The 21,275-nt window shown below is 40.3% G+C and overlaps 1 protein-coding gene and 1 long non-coding RNA gene across 2 annotated transcripts in view; one reads left to right on the top strand and one right to left on the bottom strand.

Annotated features, from left to right (window-relative positions):
- Nucleotides 1–21,275, bottom strand: part of LOC138960026 (trafficking kinesin-binding protein 1-like) — a 76,762-nt gene that overhangs the window by 53,660 nt on the left and 1,827 nt on the right. The window lies entirely within an intron of this gene.
- LOC138960031 (uncharacterized) overlaps nucleotides 9,154–21,275 on the top strand; it is a 26,997-nt gene continuing 14,875 nt past the window's right edge. Inside the window, exon 1 of the long non-coding RNA XR_011453864.1 lies at nucleotides 9,154–9,432. This is a non-coding gene — a long non-coding RNA (uncharacterized lncRNA). The remainder of the gene's footprint in view (nucleotides 9,433–21,275) is intronic.

Below are 21,275 nucleotides of genomic sequence, written 5' to 3'. Positions count from 1 at the left end.
CACCTGTTCATTTTTCTCCAAGTTCTATCCAAACTTCTGCTAGTCAGTGTGGACAGAACAAGCTTGGTTCATTCAAACCAGGTCATTCCAGTATGCCAACAGATTTTTGTACTCCAAATCCAGTCAGTACTGCTAGGACTATTACTGAGTGACACTGACAGAGATCAAAAAGAAAAAACAAATCAGCGCAAATGTACCACTTCATCTAAGACTCCTTTGAACATGAAAGGGAAATGTGCCACTGACAGTGACAATGTTGGGATTGAATTGAACCCACAACAGCCTAATTCTTTGTCAGACATTTTTGTTGAACAGGAAAGTATGTCTGTGTTTAACAATGGGCGGAACATGGAAGAAGCTTTTCTACATGCAAATAGTACTTACACTGAATTGAACATACAGGATGTTTGTGAACTTGAACAAAGTTATTTTCCTGGCTTGAGTATGGAGGACATTTCGGAACATATCTCACTTGAACACGCTTATTTCCCTGAGTCACGCACCAGTCATTCATGTGGAAATGTTTCTATGATACACACAGCAACAGCTGAAAATGAAATTGATGCTGATGACAACTGTCATGCTCGTGCTGATGATGACATCAACCTTGGACTTGAACCTGAACACAATTTTTGTTTTTCGCAAAGAGCACATGCTATTGAAGCAACTGTAAATGTTTCATCAAGACTGCCTGTCCATGATTTCATCAATGTTGAACACTCTTTTTCACAGAAAGACAGACGAAAGCGACGCCGTGTTTCCAAAACTAAAACTACAAATGTTTCTCTTGACAGTGCCAACTCGCATACATGTCCATGATTTCATCAATGTTGAACACTCGTATTTTTCACAGAAATGGATGGCGCAGACTAACATGAAAATGTGCTAGAAAAATAATGTAAAATGTTTAAATGTAATCTAATGTCAGTTGTGGGCAAACACTTAACCAAAGTTAAAACGTGACCTCAAAAATGGGGTAATATGCAAAAACTTAAAAAATATATCAATATGTGATGTCATGTTAAAGCTGTCTGCAAGCAGATTTCTACACCTTCTCGTGTCATGGCCTATCCGATTCCTTATATCTCAAAGTGTCTTCCACTTATTTTTCAGCCCCCTAGAGCAAGTCATTTGGCTGCAATCAAAGGAAACAACAAAAGCAACGAAAAAGTTTTTATTTTACTGCGTTTTAGTGAAACATGCAGCCAATAAACACATATTCACTTGCAAAATTATACAACAAACTGTATCAATACATGTTTGTCACATTGCATTGCAAAAAAATTATCTACGATACCAAACCTAAAAAATAAACTGTACTTGCATGTATGCGCGTCTATCTAACCGCACCTTGGATAACTGCAGTGAGTCGTCAAAAATAGTGTTTTTTTCTGTGCGTTTTTTGCAAATAATGCAATAACAGCACACACATTTGCTTGCAGAATTAAACAACACATTTCACTGATACAATGTTAGTCATTTTGCATCCAAAAAGAATGATCTACGACTCCAAACTTTGAAATATAAACTGCACTTATATTAAAATATTCTGTCAACACGTACTTTTTTTTTTTTGGGGGGGGGGGGGGGGTAAAAACTTAAAAAATACTGAAATTTCTTGTTGCAAATGCCTTAGTGGGCAAAAACTAAAAAATGTTAAGGTGTGACTTTATTTAGGCTCATTTCAACTCGCTTCTCATCAAGGATAGCAAAAATGTGATTCAAAAATTTTCTTATTTGTATATTACACTATTTTTTTTTCGATCAAATTAATTATTACAAAAATTGTCTAAAGTGACAAACTATAAAAATCATGCATTTAAAAAAAAACCCAAAGCTTTTAGAGTTTTCTGATGTCGCTGTAACACTTAAAGCTGCCAGCAAGCAGATTTCTACACCTTCTCGTATGATGGCCTATCCAATTCCTTATATCTCAAAGTGTCTTCCACTTTATTTTCAGCCCCGTGGAGCAAGTCGTTTGGCTGCAATCAAAGCAAACAATAAAAGCAACGAAAAAGTGTTTATTTTACAACGTTTTTGTCAAACATGCAGCCAATAAACAAATATTCACTTGCAAAATTATACAACAAACTGTATCAATACCTGTTTTTCACATTGCATTCAAAAAAAATTATCTACGATACCAAACCTAGAAAATAAACTGTACTTACATGTATGAGCGTCTATCTAACCGCACGTGGGATAACTCTGCAGCAGAGCGTATATTGCACGCTCTGCTCCGCAGTGAGTCGTCGAAAATAGTGTTTTTTTCTGTGCGTTTTTTGTAAATAATGCAATAACAGCACACACATTTGTTTGCAGAATTAAACAACAAATTTCACTGATACATGCTAGTCACATTGCATCCAAAAAGAATGATCTACGACTCCAAACTTTGAAAATAAACTGCATGTATAATATTAAAATGTTCTATCAACCCGTACTTAAGTTTAAGGCCTAAGTACGTAAGCATTTAGGGTCGAAACTACTTCCGCTATATTCGAAAGGGTGTGCTTGCCAGCTTCTTTTAAGGCAGAGTAAGCCTCCCGTAAACCATCACAGATACGGTCAGGCTTGTACACACAGTACAAACACCCTTTCATTTAAACACTCACCAATTGAGAACATCCTAGGTGCGCTCCGTAAAGAGCGAACAATTTTCAAAGAATTTATTTTTGCGTGGTTTATCTTACCCCTGAGCCATCGTAAACCCGTGTGATCCAGTTTTCCCCCTTTTCACAATGCAGTCGTCATAGTTAGTCATTTGAATGCGACTCGACGTGAGCTTATCTACAATAGCACGTTTTTTTATGCACGAAACAACGGCTGTGGTTCACAAGAACTCTAGCGATGGCTTTTGACTGTTGAGAGGAACGGCGATTTGCACTGATAAACCGGGCCGTCGTCTGCTACGACCCTTGCGTGACCCTGCTTCCGGGCTTTTCTTTTTTTAAACTTTCACAACTTCGAATTGTTCTGATCTTGTCTTGATGAAAAACGAATTCTTTTATGATTAAAGAATGTTTGTGTAACAAGCTGTCAATTTATTATTTAGATTTTAAAAGTTAGGTCTAGCGCAAAAACGAGGCGCCATTGTTGTAGAGGAGCAAGTCCACGAAAATAAATTCTTGGAAAATGTCTCACGCTCGACAGAAAGCAGCCAGGATGTTCCCGTTCGGTGAGCGTTCAAATGGAAGTATGCTTGTACTGTATTTAGACGCTCGGGGAGCTCTGTGATGGTTTACGGGAGGCTTACTGTGCCTTTAACAAAAATATTCATTTTGTCAAAATAACATGGACGCCTGTTCATTTTGAATGAACATTTTTCTTGTGGGCAATTGTTATTGGTGTTGTTCAGGCAACCGCACATTGGCACAGTCAGTCTGGGTCTTACATTTTGACAACTGGCGGAATTCTTAGTTAATTCCCATCGAAGTGTTGATCCTATCAATGCTGTTTTTCTGACGATAAGCCTTCCATGGGACTCTGTCGCTAACCTGTAGATTCAAGATCCACACTCTCGTTTTCACTCCATATTTTCGCAATGAATAATCCACAGGTCAGCAGCTTGCAGCCTCGAAAATAAATGTTGATTTGACTTCATTATCACTGTCGCCTAACAACTCTGCGTGTGCTTTCTTTGTTTCTTTGTTTGTATCAATTGAGCGCTGATTGCCATTGACAAATCGAACGCTGTTCCGTTACAGCACAAGGAACCACACACATAAACGCCTTCCCTGTCAGTGTCAGCAAGAGATATTGACTTCAGTCATTTCTATGTAGTGCGGTAGTGGCATAACATTCTTGCTCATACAGCAACACACCGGCGAGTTCTCTCAATGACAATGATAAATAATAAATAATCTCCCGTGACTGGTATTCTACCTGTCTACCGCCATTAAACACCGCGCATACACACCGGTATGCCATTACTAGCCGACATATCAAAACGACACACAGACACACAAGTAAATGCAGGCACAGTGGTATATGTACCTGCGATGTCTGCCCCCTCCGACAAGAGAAAACCTCCCGTTGTCCCTTTATTTCTTAACGTTTCTAAAATATACCTGCCAGGAGAGAACACCTGTGATAGGGGACACTTCTGGCCGTTCACAAAAGCGTCTTTTTATCGCAGGTACCGCTGTGCTAAACACTGTCGTTCGCTGTATGTCTATCATTAACCATTTTCACTGAAGAGAGGTCTAGGTATTATCAGAGATACTATAAAATGTGTTTGTATGTTGTGTGTCTGAGTCGTATGTATTGCATGACTTTTATGTAATACGCAAGTTGCTTTCTATGTTATATGAATCCTGACACAGAGAACATTATTGTACAAGTGACGTCACCACCACCCCCACCCCCCCCCCCCACACACACTCGATCAATGCATAACTATTACGCAACATCAACATGCGCAAGAATGTGACATTACAAAACAAAAGGTATCTGATATATCTCATCCATTGTGTGAACGCTTTCACATATCTGTGTAAAAGGCTCCGCCAGTCTGTTCACTCCTACGTCTAACCGATAACAACAGTAGGGGTCTTGTATCCACTGCCACTTGACAAGCAGCTACACGATAGCAGAACTCGATTCATCGTGTTAGTTGTCAGGTAGCAAATGTCGGGTATATCTACTGGGTATCGTTAGCTTACATTTAAAGGTTTCAGGATTTCATTCCTGCATTCATCATGCTTCTAATGCATTCCGATAGTGGTGTATTCTGATAATGGTGTATTCTGATAATGGTGTATTACAGTGAGGGCGTAAAACATTTTTTTCTGCATTCGTGTAAAAATCATCGTGCAAACTATCACGAGCCCAACAAGATGTTTGCAGTTTTAACATACCCTTCGTTTAAACTTATACCGATGTTTCAATAGCGTAGCTGCTGACTGATGAAAACCGTCGCGATATAACCTTGAACGGTTGAAAACGACGTTAAACACCAAATAAAGAAAGAAAGACTGATGAAAAAACAACAACCGCAAAACGTAAACTGCATTATTTTGAAGAAACAAAAAGTTGGTTGGTTGGCTGTTGTGTAACGTCTCTTCAGTCAATATGGCTATGCGGGACGCGACGGGACTGATGCGAGTTTGTTTCCTTTCTCAGTGCACACGATGGTCTCCGCGTTTGAAATTATTTACATTTTGGTCTATCACTGTAAAACGAAGAAAGTTCTGAACAGCTCATGCCTTTCGTTACTTCAAATCTGGTTAAAAATCTTTATCTCCTTAAAAAAAAGTTAAAAAAATAAAAATGTCGTCCGAGTGGACATCCCGGAGAAAAAAGAAACCTGACTCTACTAATTCTGTGAATACCTTCTCCGAGTCAATGCCCTTTGAGTATTCCTGTTCGCGTTGCGAGTAGACTATTATACTTGAGTGATTACGTGACCGACCAAGCGTAAACAAATCGACAATGAAGACTCGTATCTAATAGAAGGATCTAGTCCTGTGTATGTGGGCAAGGAATAAGAATCCGATAGCCTACAGTTTAAACAGATGACACTCCACAGCCAATAGAATGTTTTCAAAACGTAACTTGAACCACCCAGTTCAGGACAAGGATGTATTGCTCTTAACTGAAAGGTTGTGATTAAATTACACCTGCTCAGCAATACACAGTCAGCTGTATGTTTTCAGGTGTAATGTTTTAATAAGCCACCCTGAACTCAGGTCAAAATGAGTTCGGCTCATTCTTTCCCTGACAGGATGCCTTGCAAGGAAACCGATTTTTTTTTTATTTCGATATTTAGGCTAGAGCTTTTTGTAATGTGTTATGGATGTAAGCAGATTCGCGATCGTCGATAATGATTTTTCATGGTGTTTTGTAATTTTTAAATTACAGAGGAATTTGTATTTTAGACAGTTTCAAGCGAGCTATTTTTCGCGGATGTATTTACTGTGCAAACAACTCTAAATATGGCATAAGTGTCACGTGATAATCAACCGTTTGGTTTCGCGCTCGCTGGAGCAGACGATTTTTTTTTACAGTGATGCAACCATATATTACGGTCTCCTTCCGGCAGCAGTCCCAAAATTTCGACTTGTTTTGACCTTAGAACGATGTCTTTATCATAACTGTGAAGAACAGAACGGAGATCACTGTCGAAGTCGGCCAATCTGCAATCATTTTTGTCTCGCGAACACTGCTCGTGAACAACATATGGGAGATCACTCTGTATTCTGGTTTTGATAGATTCGCGTAGGACTGTCGCGTCCGGTCAGAAAGACAACTGGCGATAGTCGTGGAGCGAGGATTATCAGGATGTTTATAAGCATGAAGAAACGACGGCTGATACAGGACTTAATTCAATGTCAATTCAGAACGTGACCATCCTCTTCTTGTTATTACCGGCACGGTTGGCCTAGTGGTAAGGCGTCCGCCCCGTGATCGGGAGGTCGTCGGTTCAAACCCCGGCCGGGTCATACCTAAGACTTTAAAATTGGCGTCTGGCATTATGGGGTTAGTGCTAGGACTGGTTGGTCCGGTGTCAGAATAATGTGACTGGGTGAGACATGAAGCCTGTGCTGCGACTTCTGTCTTGTGTGTGGCGCACGTTATATGTCAAAGCAGCACCGCCCTGATATGGCCCTTCGTGGTCGGCTGGGCGTTAAGCAAGCAAGCAAACAAACAAAATCTTCTTGTTATTGACAGCAACGAGTAACCACACGAATTCATTCACAGATCCGGTAATTAGCAGGACAATATGCACTACGGCAATACATTGTAAACAAGTCTCACTAGCACATTTCTTTGACGTCAAGTGTTACGTTGAGACGCGCATCTTCATTTTAAATCCTTTAAAAAAAAAGTTCCCTGGCTGGGCGCGTAAAGGCGTGTAAAGCTATTATCTCAAGTTTGACTAAAGTTAGGAACCTAATGTTTGCACACACCCTAGGTCCCACAATTTCAAGCTACTAACCAAATTTGAGCTCAATTGACCCCAGAATACCAGAGATACAAGTCTAAACTGTCGTGGGATAAACAACCAACCAAACAGACACAGTGAAACCTAATAGCCGCTAAATTTATATATAAAGGCGGCTAAATAAACAACAGGTGACTGCTTACTTCACCATTCAAAGCAGGTCCAGACATACGTCGGGCAATCCGTCATCTTGTTACGATCTTAGTCAGAACAGGTGCATTTCAGATACAGAATCTTTTAAGAGGATCACACGTGTCTTTTTAATCAAGACAATGAACGCATGTTTTTGTGTCTGAGTATGTTCCTCATGTGAGACTGCTGACTAGAATTCTATTTGACAGCAAACAGAAAATGAATTACTGCACTGATGAATTCTTCTGATGGCGGACTGATTCAGTCAACAATTGGTTCAACGTTCGACCAGATTTGTTTTAGCACCAACCGCATATACACACTTACAACCTTACTGGATGTATTGTTTCGTAGTATCGATTTTGTTGCCAACAGTCTTTTGCAAACAAAATATATTTAAACAAATTAAACCTCACAAAAATCTTCCAAACACCGCCTTAATTTGCCATTGTGCTATTATCAAACTCTGGTACAGTAATTTCTCTACTAGTACCTTGCAGCTCCGTTCATAAAGTCAGTCAATTCTGATCCAAAGTGCAGACAAACACGCAAGAACTATACCGATACAATCAATAACAGGATCGCCTGATTATTTTCACGGAGGGAGCGCGCGAAATCAGCGGACCGTAACGACAAATGACAGCGCCACCAGTGCTACTATGCATATCGAGTTATTTGCTCTGCAGCATTTTTGTTGTTGTTTTGTTTTGTGCACAACAATAACACTTACATTATACATCATGAATATATTTAACACTGCAGAAGAGAATCACGAAAGATGCAAGTGCAATAACGAATATCACTGGAGGAAATACTGAATAGTGAAGCATTCTTGCGCAATCATTTTAGATGTCACTTGCAGAGAGAAACGTGTAAGATGACAGTACAAGTACCATGCCACAGAGCACTGTCACATGTAGTATTCATACTCCATCAACTGCTCTCACCAAAACTTCACACGAACAGCGACTGTAGAGTACACTACAGTCTCCGACACGAACACCAAAGACGCCCCAAAAAATATACACAGTCCTCTTCTCACTAACACCAGTAACACCAAACACATAGCCAGAGTCTCAGCCAACACGACTGACCACCACTGTGTGCAGAGACGTCCCCTGGTCTTGCGAAGTGTTCTGGAAACAAACACACCGTTCCAACCGCCGCCACTTCAAAGTCACCCACACAGCTCCGTGCAAATCCCAACCCTTCGGCCTTTCTGCGTAACGTGTAAGTTCCACGGCAGCTTTAATCAATCGCCGTAATTACGCCAATCCTCATTTGTCGACCCTACCGAGAACACGCTTCAACCAACCCTGGTCGATAGGTCAGAACATTCGCCTTCAGAAAACAACAAATTTGACGCCACAAAAGTCGAGCTACAAAAGATATGCCTGCAGAAAATGAAGAATGTCGACTGCACAAGTTGAACAGTATACTCTAACCACCCTGGCTGCGAATTACACAAAATATGCCTCCAAAAAATGATAAATATCAACTGCACAAGCTGAAAAGTAAAATCGAAGGAAAAACGATAGTTATCGGCTGCAAAAGCAAAGCAATATGCTTTCACCACCGCGATGTACAAAAAACATGCCTCCAGAAAACGATAAATATTGACTGCACAAGCTCAACAGTATATTTGGAATATCCAGGCCGCGACTTTCACAAAACACGTCTCCAGAAAACTTAAAATATCGACTGCACAAGCTGAACAATATACTTCCAGCACCCTGAACGCGAGTTACAGAAACTATGCAGCCAGAAAACGATAAACATCGACCGCACAAACTGACCTGAAAGAGCAATTAAAGGTGTTCCAATATTGAGCTTACCTGTGTACGACGAATGATCATAATCCAATGTTTCGTCAAGCATGGCTGGCACCTATATATATGTTCATCCACCCATGACCAGGTTACTGCAGGGTGACAAAGACAGGTAGAAAGGCAGTGTAGGCAAAGAGGGCTCTGTGGTGTAAGTGTAGGTAGGTAAAGGACGGAGCAGCGAGGAAGCGAACACTAGGTGTATTCCTCCTACCGGCACCTCCATGCATTGCTACGTGACGAGCGTCACCAGAAAAAGATCCCGCACTAATATATATGACGTTGGGCGGGTACTCGAGTCTACCCGAGTTGTCATGAGGTCGTGTTTACTTTACGGAACTGGGGTGTGCGGCGAGATATACCCGGGTACCCGTCCCGTCATTTTGTCCCACTGACTGACCGTGTCAAGAGGGCAGTTCATTACGACGTCTGCGCTAAGAAAACCGTTATGCTGACCACACTCGTCTGCTCTGGCTGGGGGTCAACTGATATCTACTGATAACAACCACCGAGACGCTGTCGCGAGAGGTCAGTAAAACTCTATTTGATGTGGTTTGTGATGCTCAAAGTTTTCCAAGCCTGTTACGGTGTTGATTGTTCGATCTTCTAACCTTATTTCTGTGTTGCTTTCGTTTGATTGTGCTCTATTTGATGTGATTTGTGTGACTGCACATTTTCGAACGATAAGGCCAAAAAAAAATAGGTCTGTTTACGGTAACATAGGCCCAAAAAATAGGGTCGGTAGGTCGGGATTGTTTTTTGTTTTTGTTTTTTTTCCAAAAAACCATATTTTTACGTTATTTTGCCAAAAAAACAAGATTTTTTTTTTTTTCCCCAAATGCCAAAAAAAAGTCTAGGGTCGCGCGAAAAAACTAGGGTCGGTCGGGTTACCGTAAACAGACCTATTTTTTTTTTGGCCTAAGTTGAATCTCTCACATTCAGTTCTTGTTCGATTGTGATTCCAACTCTAATGCGCCTTACGAGCTTGGATATATTCTAAAAGACTGGCAGTGCTGTAAAAATCATTCGATTTTCTAACCTATATATTTCTTTGATTAAGTTCCAAGTCTTCAGGTCTTCGACCTTTTTCTCTAAAGTACAAATAATCGATAACCTTCAACGCCCTTCACACACACACGAGAATTGCTTTTGTGAACTGTACTTGAAGAGTTATGATGATCGATCGATCCCTTTTGAATTTGTCAATCAATAAGTACGGAAAGATAATTGGCTTCCAGCCAAGAGCTCAGACACAATAATATAGTGACACAAACTAAAAGATCCGGTTATCGAACTCTAACAGTTGTTGTTGTTGTTGTTGTTACACCCCCGGTATAGGGGTGTGTATAGGATTCGGTCGATGTGTTTGTTTGTTTGTTTGTGTTCGCATATAGATCTCAAGAATGAACGGACCGATCGTCACCAAACTTGGTGAACAGGTTCTATACATTCCTGAGACGGTCCTTACAAAAATTGGGACCAGTCAAACACACGGTTAAGGAGTTATTGGTGGATTCAGATTCTACAAGGACTTATAGAGGGACATATTAATGGTCAAAGGGAAATAACCTCAGTTGGTGGCAGTGAGAATGGTAAGGACGGGGGTGTTTTTCCTACCTCGGAGGAATTTCTTGTTGTTGTTGTTGTTGTTGTTGTTGTTGTTGTTGTTGTTGTTGTAATCCAAGGAGAGTACCATTAGGTCCATGTGGTCCTTTCATACGAACAGTCCTTACTCACATACACGAAAAAAGAAAAAATTTGTTTGTTTGTTTGTTTATTTGTTGCTTAACGTCCAGCCGACTACGCAGAGCCATATCAGGACGAGGAAGGGGGGGATGGAGGGGGCCACTTGTCAAGCGATTCCTGTTTACAAATGCACTAACCCATTACTTGTGTCCCAGCAGGCTTTAGTAAAACTAAATTAATACCTACTGGAAGATTACCAGTTTCCAGTATGTTAAAATAGGCTTAACCTATCTACTGCTGGACTTACATCAGAACACTAACAGATTAAACTATACATGAATCGCGAGACAAGCGGCAAGAGAAGAGATTTTTGGAAAAAATACAGGTGAATGAGCAAGAAGGCAGAAAAAATGAAAGAATTCATGAAGAAAAAGAGAGCATGACAGGAAAGAGTAACCAAAAATCTACCTAACAGCAAACTAGAAAGCTCCTGCGGTTCCAAAAACAGGAGGGGCCTTTAATTTCATAACCGCAGTGCCCCACTGCGGGAAAAAAGAAAAAAGAAAAAAGAAAAAGGAAAAATCTCCAAGAGAAAAACTTGCACTCCAACAAGAAATCAGAAACTTGTAGTCTCCAAGAATCAAATTAATGTCAATTTCGCCTCCGTTAAAATACACGATTTGGCAGAGCTCTCAAAGGAAAATCTTTTGACCTTTGCCGCTAACAGGGAGAACAACTACTAGCACCTTTGAAATCAGAAACTGAATTTTTACCCCAAGCAACAAATGAATGGCAAGATCCCCCTCTGATATATTACACGATCGCGCAGGGCTCACAAACACAAATCAGCTGGGACTAATTAAATCAGTGTACATGTTTAGTCGTATGTATTATAAATGTTCTGAAGAGTGAGCTCATGCATGCGCGTCCTTCTATTACTTGACATAAACGTTCCTGTAACATGTATCAGCTAAATCCGAAACAAGCTTCCACTTACCTTAGGTAAGTACTCGCATGTTTGTGGTAAGGCCAAAAAAAAAAAAGGTCTGTTTACGGTAACCCGACCGACCCTAGTTTTTAGGCCCGACCCTAATCTTTTTTTTGGAGCGTCTGAAAAAAAATAAACGCATCCAAAATAGAGCTGTTTGCGCTCAAACAGCAGACGACAGAAGGGAGGTAAGCTCAAAGTACTGTTTATAGTTATGTTGGGCAAAAACAGGGATTGATGAGAAGAAATGAACTGTGAAACATCATAGAGAGGGGAGAAAAAAAAGAAGAAAAAAAAGGAAAAAAATGAGAAAAAAAAAAGCCGACCTACCGACCCTATTTTTTTCACCCTATGTTACCGAAAACAGACCTTTTTTTTTTTGGCCTAATTTGTTTCGACATTTGCGGCTGATCGTGGCGACGGAGCGACCACTAACAACAGAAGACTAAATACAACGACTCGCACACCAAACAATCGGATTGTTCGTGTCTCTCCAAGCAAAAAACTCCACGTCACTTTCGCCTCCTATAAACTACACGATGACACAAGTTCATCAGCATTCCACATCTCTCCACGTTTGCCGCCGCTCACCATGTCAATCGAGTGACAGATTATCAGCAGTACAGCGAGAAGAAAGACTGGCATCCAGGAAATTAGACACTGGCGCAAATCAGGAGCAAAAATCAATGACCATTTTCGCAAAATCAGAAACTGGCTTGTCTAAGCCCTAAATCAATATGAATTTCGCGATTTGTCTCCAATGAATCACACGATTACGCAAGGATCATGCCAGAACATCAGCGTTGCACATCTCTCGGTCTTTGCTGCCTACCGTGACGATATCTGAGACTGTAGAGTAAACAATAGTAACAGCAACGTACCGAGAAACGACTGGTACCCAAGAAATCAAAAACCATTTTTCAGTCTGGTTAAGGTTGCTATTCTTTCCCTAGCAACAAGTCACAGCAGACTACAACGTTAAAGAATACGCAAAAATAATGTTCACCATTCCACATCAATCCTTCGACCTTTGCTGGTGACCGTGGAGACAGACGACTAATAATAACGGTATGTCGACTGCATCACCAAATCCATGGAGAGTAAACAATGTACGAGCAACTTGCTATCGATCTCACGACTTCTCAATCAGACTCAGACGTAGGTAGACGACCAGATTGAATGATATCCTCCTCACACGAGCGTTGTATGGCGCATGGCTAATACACTGCAGTTGAAAGCACTGTACATGTGATGTCAGGTCTCCAGACGCTGTTCTATTCTCGTGTATAAAACCAGGAACTCTTTGCTGCAACGTTTAACAAAATCGAGGTCCCAAGACACTGATCAATTCTGATGTATAAAACCAGGAACTGTATGCTGCAACGTAAAAAAAAAATCTAAAAAAATCTAGGTCTCAAGACGCTGTTCCATTCTGATGCATAAAACCAGAAACTCTATGCTGCAACGTTACAAAGGATCGAACCACACGCGGAAAGTTTCTTGGTGTAAGGAAAGAAAAAAAAAACCCAGAGAACATCTGAGACGATTTTCTTTCCTGTAATTGTAATGACCGTACTAGTCAAACTCTTGTTGATGTAAACAATTTCACCACACTTCACAATTTCACATTATCTTCCAAATTGTGTAAGATTGTGCACATTGACACCAACAACAACAACAACAACAACAACAATAACAACAATAACAACAACAACAACAACAACAACACCAACACCAACAACAACTACTCAATCTGAGAAAGCATCTCGAAATTACATCAACCTCTTGAATGTACAGTAAACTAATAACTGTTACACATCAACGGTTGAAAAACTGGAAGCCAATTTCCTGGAGCATTTACCGGTACTTGCAAACACACCTTCTAGACTTCAGCCACTCAGCTTTATGCAATATGAAGTGTTTCGAAGGAAAGTCACCATAGCATTCTCTAGGTGATAAATGTGATCAATTATAGATAGATCCCGTCGATATCTCTTTCCCCATTACACTCTCAACGCGATAACTAACACTCTTACCATGAGATATCTGACATTCTGATTCTCAACGCGATAACTAACACTCTTACCATGAGATATCTGACACTCTCAACGCGATAACTAACACTCTCACTGTGAGATGTACTAGCACACTCAAAGCCAGCACTATGACTCTCAAAATGACCCCACACATCACACCCAAAGATGTCAAAACTGCAGTTACCGGCCTTAACCACGTCCTCACCGGTCCAATCCACGCCCAGAGATCATGTAAACTGAAACTGCAAGATACACAACTTTCACGAGTGGAAATGTGTGTCAGAAATTGACAGTACAGGTAGCACAACTTACACGAGTGGAGAGAAATTGACAGTACAGGTAGCACAACTTTCACGAGTGGAGAGAAATTGAAAGTACAGGTAGCACAACTTTCACGAGTGGAGAGAAATTGAAAGTACAGGTAGCACAACTTTCACGAGTGGAGAGAAATTAAAAGTACAGGTAGCACAACTTTCACGAGTGGAGAGAAATTGAAAGTACAGGTAGCACAACTTTCACGAGTGGAGAGAAATTAAAAGTACAGGTAGCACAACTTTCACGAGTGGAGAGAAATTAAAAGTACAGGTAGCACAACTTTCACGAGTGGAGAGAAATTGAAAGGACAGATAGCACAACTTTCACGAGTGGAGAGAAATTGAAAATGCAGGTAGCACAACTTTCATGAGTGGAGGTGTGTGTCAGGGGTTTAGGCGATGTAGTGACAAAATGATGTCATCACTGGTCCCTACACCCCCCGTAGTGAAAACACAGCGGCAACGTGTCTTCGGCACACCCAGGTTGACGGTACGGTCCGACAGAGTGTTCTCCTTTTCATGACGGGGAAAAGCGGTAACACTGGAAAGATTGTTGACAGGTCTCATACTGCGTGAAAAGTTGAGAGAAACATTCTCGAAATTTTCTTTCCGTTTTCTTTCCCCTTCAATCTCTTCTTCGTCTCACCCTCTTCCTTTGAACCAAAAAATCCACAAGTATATCGACGAAGAACAGCTTATCTATATTTTCAATCATACAGTGACCCCCCCCCCCCCACCACCCCCACCCTCCAATTTAAAACTCCCTCCATTTTAAGAACCTGTATCTCAGATATCATGTTCATAACGTCGGTAAATTTAAACCCCATTATAAGACTCTCCTGTTTAAAACCTGATTCTCTCAGATTTTTTTGAAGGTCTTAAATAAGGTGGTGGTGGTGGGGGGGAAATTAAAAGTACAGGTAGCACAACTTTCACGAGTGGAGAGAAATCAAAAGGACAGGTAGCACAACTTTCACGAGTGGAGAGAAATTGAAAATGCAGGTAGTATGTAAAAAAATAAATCACCACAATGGCACCACATACATCCTCTTGTACGAAATCTGAGCCTACTTAACTTGTTCATTTCAAGTGCTGCATGATCTGTTGTGATTTGATTCTTTCGCCTGCTTGCTTGCAACGATATACGAGATACAAGATACAAGATATTTATTCACCAATTTTGCAAAAGGATTTCATCTTGGCACGGCACGGTAAAAATAAAATAAAAACCAACCAGACACATATGCAGACACACATCACCATGCATGCATACATACGTACATTACACTGTCATGCACACACAGACACAACTCACACACACACACACACACACACACACACACAATTATTTACATTCTCACACATAACCAGCCACATATCTACATCACAAATTCACATCGTCGCCTTGTAAAGGTAAAAACCATATCAGTTTAAAAGGGGTGCCAGTAATATCAATACAACATTAGTGAATACTAGAACAATACCTAAAATTTATAATCCATTTAAAAGTAAGTAGTACACGTAATTATTATCATTTAGTCAGATCATCACATAAAATTATATATTCATGATCTAGCCAGTTAGACAGTTTAAAACAACAGTATTAACAGACTATCACAGATCTACTCAAGCACCTGAACCTAGAGTCGCATTGCACAAAACTACTACCATCACAGAACTACTCCAGCACCTACTCTTACTAATCACTTTGCTCAGCTGACCTATCTGATATTGCGAAATTAATCAGAAAGACACCCACCCCTTGATTAACTTAATCCGTGGTAGTCCTTGATTCTGATGATCGACACCCCGTCAAAGTCATCCGTTTATTTAATTATATATGTATTTTACCTGAACACGTGTGAAATACACGGACGGTGAGCCTTAGCAACGAGTGATATATTTTATTATACAACTCAGTGGTTATAACACAATTCCAAGACATATATATATCATGTCACACGAAATGCCAATAGACGTATTCCCAAACAGTAACTCACATGTACGATAGCAGCCCTTTTTACATAGTTGCGGCGCCCGTTTGTTTCATTCATTTACTGTTCCAGTTAACTGTGACCTCGTATCTTCATTACGTCAGCACTAATGGACTGATGGATTGATTACTACCGAGATTGAGATTGATTAATCTGTCATTTTCTCCCCCGTGATCGTAATCTTCAGCGAATATCGATTCATGAATCAGCACTTCCCGATCATCATTATTTACGATTACTTTTCTTCCTCAGCTTTCGAACCATTCATCACGCTGAACTAATATGATGCGGCATTATTATTTACGATCACTTTTTTCCCTCAGCTTTCGAACCATTTATCAGGCTGAACTAATATGATGCGCTCCGGCGCAGAGTAAGTCTCCCATTCACACCAAAGCGACGGCTAAAACGGGTGTGATAAAAAAAATCCACATAAATCACCACAATGGCACCACATACATCCTCTTCCACAAAGAGAAATGAATGGATGATTATTGAAGAGATAGGCTAACCCTGATTCTGCCCAGGCAATCAGGGGAATTAGTTCAACTGTAGTTTTGCACGCGATGGTAGAAATGTGTCATGCTGTATGCCGTGACGCAAGCGCAGTCATTGACTAGTTTAAAACCATGACAACTAGAAAAGTGAACAACGTTAAAAAGGCCGCCAAGCCAGTACCTCAATGCCAGCGTTTATGCAGCGCAAAACAATCCACGCAAAGCAATAACGAATGCTTCGAGAAAAAGAAGAAACCTTCACCTATTATATCAAATAACCAAAGGGAAATAATCGCTCTTTAAGCATACGACATGTGTAATAGAGTAAGCGAGAGTTGTACGGAACCTTTTCTCCTTTCTTTCTTTCTTTCTTTATTTGGTGTTTAACGTCGTTTTCCAACCATTCAAGGTTATATCGCGACGGAGGGAAGGGGGGAGATGGGATAGAGGCACTTGTCAATTGTTTCTTGTTCACAAAAGCACTAATCAAAAATTTGCTCCAGGGGCTTGCAACGTAGTACAATATATTACCTTACTGGAGAATGCAAGTTTCCAGTACAAAGGACTTAACATTTCTTACATACTGCTTGACTAAAATCTTTACAAACATTGACTATATTCTATACAAGAAACACTTAACAAGGGTAAAAGGAGAAACAGAATCCGTTAGTCGCCTCTTACGACATGCTGGGGAGCATCGGGTAAATTCTTTCTCGTCCCAACCAATATGGGACTCCCCCTAACCCGCGGGTTTTTTTTCTCCTGGCACCTGAGAGAATAACAAGCATTGAAATGAACAATTTTTTTTATTATTCTTTATTTACTTTCATCCTCATTCTGTTTAAGATTCTTCACCTATTAGTTTTTAAAGTTTATTTCCAAAACATGTCGCCACTGATATCCTTGACGAAGTTAAATATCAATTGCATTCATTCCGCAGTGAAGACTATTTCTACTTTCTCTGAACTGATCTGGCATAATTATACTAATTAATTTGTATGACTGTTTTGCGCTGAGTTTCGAATTAAACGTTCCATTGATAAACATTTCACTTCCAATTTTGATTTTGGAACGTTGGCAGTCAATTTGTTTCGGATTTTTTAACGCCGACGTTACAAGTTGGCGTCGATTACGTCAACTTCAATTTTGAACAGTCGAAGTCTAACGATGCGTTCACAGCTCCTGTCACAGATCTGTCATTGAAACCACAGGCACACAAACACCGGGTCAGCGAGCGTGGTATTTGGAGCCAACTCGCTGTGGTCAGAAGGACATTCCGCTAGTGGCATGTTCTTTCCAAGTTCTCACGCTCACAAAGTGACATGAGTGGAGCACAAAATTGTTTGACAAACGAAAAGCAAATTAAATGGCACTTTACAAATCTTCGACAAACAGAAAGCAAATTCAATGGCATTTTTGACGAAATTCTGAAGAAGAACAAAATTATATCATCTTCCTCCTGTCCCCGCCACAATCTCTCTTCCACAGAACACTCTCACACTTGACCTGTAGGTGAACATTTTGCCCAAATGAGGGCGTTTTCCAAAAGACCCGTCCACAAGCTTCTAGTGCAGTGGCTGCATGCAGTACACTAGCTTGTACACGAACTTTGACCACCGAGTACAGTAATTGTCTAAATTTTAGTCAAAGTTTAAAGTTTCAATACTTTCATGGTGGTGCTTTTTTTAAATTTTTTTTTAATAAACCTTTAACTCCCTACACGTCGTTCAGTGATGACCCTGACAGGGGTGGGGGTAGGGTGGCGATGGTTTTGGGGTAGGGGGGTTGCGGGTGGTGGTGTTGGTATCAGCTAAAAACTAACTCAAACGTACAAATAGTCTTAATGCATTCTCCAATTGTGCAACCTCCCGTTCGCGATTTTTTTCCTGTTTAGATCAAAGATTACTAGCTTACAGACAACGATAAAAATAGTACTGCCACTTTTTTTTCCCGTACCTGTTTTTGCCGATTGCAAACCACTTATCCACTGTTTATTCGTTTCCATGGTTACATGCTAACGCAGTGCTGTTGCTTAGATAGCTCCGGGGACTGATCCTATGGATTTTTGAAACTCAAGCTGAAAAAGCACTGACGCTTCGTTATCTCTCTGTGCAAATAATCCATCAATAATTCCAACAATGCAAAACGTCCTGTTCATGATAAACACACGGCATACACCCACTGCGTGTTTTACATTTACACAAGACTAAGGCCCGGTGAATGTCAGCAATGAACGCACTAAAGGCTGAAACGAACGAGTGTGTTTAAAAAAAAAAAATTGTAATATATATATTAAAGGCAAACTCCTTCTCGTGAAATAGCCTTAAATCGGTATCCTTGTTAAATAGAGTTCAGTTCAGTTCAGTTCAATAATCAGTTCAGCACACCAACTCAGATCTGACCAGGCTTTTGCATGAGATAAGACCATTCGTTCACTTGGACACATACCCAAAATTAACACCCTGACAGCTTCTCGTGCAGAGTGGAATTTTTGTTTACGAATACATTTCTTCAAAAGCCACTAGTGAATGTTTGACACGCTGGTCTTCAACGTGTTAATAACACCGAGCACTAACTGTTGAAAATGACCCATTCGATCCCTGTTAGAGCCACTTGAAAAACTGTATGGCCTTTTCCAGGTAGCTAGTATAGGGATAGAAACTGCTTAAAATGAAGTACAGTAATAATAATTAAAAAAAAAGAAGGTCTTAAGCATGATCGCAAAACCACCCGTTCCTTGTACAACGTGGATCGTTTATACGATTGATGCAACGATGAGTCCTTACACATTCACTTTTAAAACGCTTATGCAATTACCTCATGAACTTGTGACACTAACGTCCAGGTGTATGGCTTCCCTAGGGCTTTCAGTCATGCCTCAGGCAGCTATCCGTTTGAAAAATACCAAGTTTCATTGACTTTCATGCAAGGAGTCAAAAACTGCGATTTGTTTACGAATTAATTTTGGTCACTCCCTGGGCAGGAAAGCGTGAACAGGCTCACATCAGGTCCCGCACGTGAACTAATTACGTCAACAGCCTTCAAGGAAGTCTTAATAGTTCCGACTGCAAAATGTTCCCCTCTTTCGAGTTAGAAAAGGGCATGTTCAAAAATAAACGTCCTAAAATGGTATTTTTGACACGCTGTACCTGCCTGAACAGACATACTGGTCTGTACAGTGAAGGTCAGATTTATAAAATAAAATTTTAAAAAAAGTTGATAAAGACAGCTACAACTCTTGTACGATTAGCGATAAAATGAAACTCCCGAGTTGCGGAGTAACATTGGTAGCTGTTATCCAATTACACGCCCTCTCTGACACGGGGTTACGCCCGGAGAAATGTTGTCTTTATTTCTGCCAAACAAAATGCCGACAAGACAATCTGCCCTCTCATCGACTGTGTGTGCTAACTGCAAACGCCTAGCAGTGCAGACATTTACTAATTGATCATTCATGCAATATCTTGACAGATGGAATTCAGGTATTAATTCCCTGCTGTGTCAGACAGAAAGTGTGCCAATACAACGGCTCACTTGACAACTGATGTAACACAAAATAATTAGCACCTGCCAAAGAATACTTTGAGTGGATATGACGATTTACTGTGATTGAATTTCTAAGATCGGTTTGCAGCGAAAGTGATTTTTTATTGCTGTTGTTGTTTATTTGTTTGTTTGTTTCTTTCTTTCCATCTTTTTTCATTTAGTCAAGTTTTGACTAAATGTTTTAACGTAGAGGGGGGAATCGAGACGAGGGTCGTGGTGTATGTGTGTCTGTCTGTCTGTGTGTGTGTGTAGAGCGATTCAGACTAAACGACTGGACTGATCTTTATGAAATTTGACATGAGAGTTCCTGGGTATGATATCCCCAGACGTTTTTTTCATTTTTTTGATAAATGTCTTTGATGACGTCATATCCGGCTTTTCGTGAAAGTTGAGGCGGCACTGTCACGCTCTCATTTTTCAACCAAATTGGTTGAAATTTTGGTCAAGTAATCTCCGACGAAGCCCGGACTTCGGTATTGCATTTCAGCTTGGTGGCTTAAAAATTAATTAATGACTTTGGTCATTAAAAATCTGAAAATTGTTAAAAAAATATTTGTTTTATAAAACGATCCAAATTTACGTTCATCTTATTCTCCATCATTTTCTGATTCCAAAAACATATACATATGTTATATTTGGATTAAAAACAAGCTCTGAAAATTAAAAATATAAAAATTATTATCAAAATTAAATTGTCGAAATCAATTTAAAAACACTTTCATCTTATTCCTTGTCGGTTCCTGATTCCAAAAACATATAGATATGATATGTTTGGATTAAAAACACGCTCAGAAAGTTAAAGCGAAGAGAGGTACAGAAAAGCGTGCTATCCTTCTCAGCGCAACTACTACCCCGCTCTTCTTGTCAATTTCACTGCCTTCGCCATGAGCGGTGGACTGACGATGCTACGAGTATACGGTCTTGCTGAAAAATTGCATTGCGTTCAGTTTCATTCTGTGAGTTCGACAGCTACTTGACTAAATGTTGTATTTTCGCCTTACGCGACTTGTTTCATTTCTTTCAGTTCTTTCTTTAATTCTTTCTTCCTCCTTTTCCTACTTCCTGTGTTTCTTTTCTTTAAAAAAAAAATTATTTGTGTTTACCACTGTCGGCAAAGTGCGCTCATCTTGGTGCAATTTATCACTGCAATTAGGGTAAACTCGGAAAGACAGGAGAATACTGCAGAATACTGCAGAGATGGAAGGGTGAGAAAAACCCGTGAAAGTCAGAGAAGGGCATTATAGTGAGAAGAGCGACTGATTGGGCTAGGGTGCGAGTGGGAGGAGGATGAAAGGTGAATGGAGACAAGA

Source organism: Littorina saxatilis, linkage group LG2, assembly GCF_037325665.1.
Source record: "Littorina saxatilis isolate snail1 linkage group LG2, US_GU_Lsax_2.0, whole genome shotgun sequence".
Taxonomy (NCBI): domain Eukaryota; kingdom Metazoa; phylum Mollusca; class Gastropoda; order Littorinimorpha; family Littorinidae; genus Littorina; species Littorina saxatilis.
The sequence above is the reverse complement of the archived record's forward strand: the minus strand, read 5'-3'. Positions and strand labels throughout refer to the sequence as shown.